At 40.6% G+C, this 2,938-nt stretch overlaps 1 pseudogene; it reads left to right on the forward strand.

Moving 5' to 3' along the window:
• Window positions 1-669: 669 nt before the first annotated feature.
• On the forward strand, window positions 670-1,349 carry LOC100718563 (olfactory receptor 4D9-like; annotated as a pseudogene).
• Window positions 1,350-2,938: the final 1,589 nt, after the last annotated feature.

Consider the following 2,938-nt stretch of genomic DNA (forward strand, 5'->3'; position numbering starts at 1 on the left):
TCTCATGTTCAATTTTTGTATTACTAATGCAAGAATAATAATCTCTTCCTGTTGAATCTCAGAAGGATGCTGTGAGAACTTACTGTATTTAAGGCTGCAGTTGCTTTTAAGGCTCCAATGTGCTGTTTAAATGGATTCCTGTCATGTTGTAAATGTCAATTCAGCCCAATGTCTTTTAAGCCATACAAAGAACATGGAAAGAGAATAAAACAGAACCTCTCTAATTAGTGAAAGTTTAGATACCCCAGAGATACTCATACAAAGACCTTTCTAATATTTTCTTTCTTGACATCATCTACTGGTGGATTTAACAGAATCCATGGGCACTCAACAAGTACAGTAAGAATTAGGAATGTAAATGATCTAGTCCAACCCACAGTTGGCCTTGAGGAAGGAACTGAGGCACGTAGAACTCAGAAATTTTTCCCAAGGACCTCCTCAAACACTGGCAAAACATATTTTTATGCATCATCCATATCTGCAGAACAGAAGACCCCTGCTCGATTTCACTGTCTCGGTAACCGGAAAAAGTATTTCCTTCAAAGGTGTGTGTAGAGAAGAAATAGCATCCAGTGGTCCTCAGAAATCATATCACAGTAATGGAATTTATTTTTTGTGGACTTACCCAGTCTCCAGAGGAGATCTTACTCTTATTTTTTTTATTTATCTATGGTTTATGTGGTAACAGTGTTAGCAAATGTGGCCATTGTGGTGACAGTGACCTGTGACTCCCACTTTCACAGCCTCATGTACTTCTTGCTCTGTAATCTCTCTGTCTTGGATATCTGCTTCTCCTCCATCACTGCAATCAAGGTTCTCATAGACCTTGTTGCAAGTAAAAAGACCATTTCCTTTCAAGGCTGCATCACCCAGATGTTCTTTTTCCAGTTCCAGTCGGGCAAACATTTTTTCTCTCTCAGTCATAGCCTTTGACTACTATGTAGCCATCTCTCAACCCTTGCATAAGGTGACCGTCATGAGCAGGGGCAGTGCACAGCACTCATTGCGGCCTCCTGGCTGGGCGGCTTTGTCTACCCAATCATACAGATCACACTCTTGCTCCTGCCTGCTTTCTGTGGGTCCAATGTTCTTGAAACTTTCTACTGTGATGTCCCACATGTCCTCAAATTGCCTGCATTTGACAGTGTAACTCTGGAGATACTCATGATTTTCAGTAATGGCCTGGTCACTACATTGTCGTTTATCTTCTTGCTCATGTCCTACACAATCATCCTGATGATACAAAGGCAACACACAGGTGAGGGCAGAAGATAGCCTTCTCCACCTGCACCCCCCACATAACAGTGGTGACACTGCAATTTGTGCCCTGCATTTATGTCTATACCTGAACTTTCATGGCCCTCCCCACGGATAAGCCCATTCATGTCATCTTCACATTCACCATCCCTGTCCTTAACCATGATCTACACCCTGCAGAACCAGGAGATGAAGTCAGCCATGTGAAGAAAAAGTTCATGCTTCCTCCAGTTGAATAACCTCATTTATTGATTACTGGTCAGATGGAAGCATAAAATGAAATTATTTTCCTATAAATAGGTTGTGAATTTTTGGGACTCAGCCATGTACAGACAATTTACTATAATAGGATAGGAAAGATACAAAGGGTCAGTGATTTGCAGCACTGTTTTTTTGTTTTGTTTTTAAAGAACATTAGCAGTGTGGTAAGCCAAAAGGATACAGTCCTCATGGAGTGTCTTAGTTACATTTAACTCATCACTGAGACAAAATACCTGAAGCCCAAAGTTGGGAAAGGAAAGGTTTATTTCTTACAGTTTTTGAAGGTTTCAGTGCACACTCAGTTGGCTCCAAGACAGGCGGGCATGGCTGGAACACAGCTCATGGCAGCCACCAATAGCAAGCTCGAACTAGCAAAGAGAAAGACATACCTTCTTCCCGCCATTACATCACATCCTGGCTCCACCCCTATATGGGTGGAGCACTGACACCATCAATCCAAGTACTAGGCAATGAACCAATCACAAATACACAATGCAAAATCATGAGGCCTGGGGGACATAGACATAAACCATGACATGGAGCAGCCAAGAACAAGCAGGAAACAAATCTGAAATATGAATGTACTTTTGGAGTAAAGTATAGTGCTGTGATGTTCACACATGCAGCAGGCAACAGGAACATCTTTCTCAGCATAGCAAGACTCCAGGAGGGGGGGGTATCATTTCATCTGTAGTTGTTGCTTGACTGTTGAGGACCTACTGTGCACTAATGAAGTTAGAAAACATTCCGTATCACTTCCATTTTATCCTCAGTTCTGGGTTTCCTTTCAAACTCAACTCACCTATACATGATAGTAGCACTACATGCCCCCCAACCATGTGGTATATGGAAAGCGACCTTGCTTTTAAGGACGTCCTATTGTCTTTCCCTTCTTGTGACTGTCAGAATCAAGCCTGATTGGGGACTTGTGCTGTCACACTTTGTGAAACTTCACTGTATAACCACAGAAATTGCAAGAACCTAGAACTTTCTATCCTTCTAGTCATAAAACCTCAGGTAAAAGCCCATTTGACTAGCTGAAAATCTTAAAAGCTCTGTTCAACCTAATAATTACTTCTGCTATTCCATTGTGAATTTTTTTGTCATTTCCTTTACCATAGTGTAATACTGTATCTCAAAAATGTCAAAGCATTGGGTCTAATTCTCCTATAGAGTCTCAATGCCTAGAACAGCAACAGGACTATGAGAGGCTACAAGTAAATGTCAGTTGAATCTGTAGAATAAAAGCAAATAAATGCATATAAAAGATATTACCAAATTCTAGTTATATGGCTTTTAGTTTTCAATCCAGACCTTATTTCTTGTGCAGTGTCTGACCACTGATTTGATAACAGAACTGCATTCTCTTATTTAATTTACATGGTCCAATAGATTCTGGAATTCAGAAAATCTTACATTT

The sequence above is a fragment of the Cavia porcellus genome, unplaced genomic scaffold (assembly GCF_034190915.1).
Source record: "Cavia porcellus strain 051 isolate PalLab524CR breed Dunkin Hartley unplaced genomic scaffold, mCavPor4.1 scaffold_17, whole genome shotgun sequence".
Classification (NCBI taxonomy): Eukaryota; Metazoa; Chordata; class Mammalia; order Rodentia; family Caviidae; genus Cavia; species Cavia porcellus.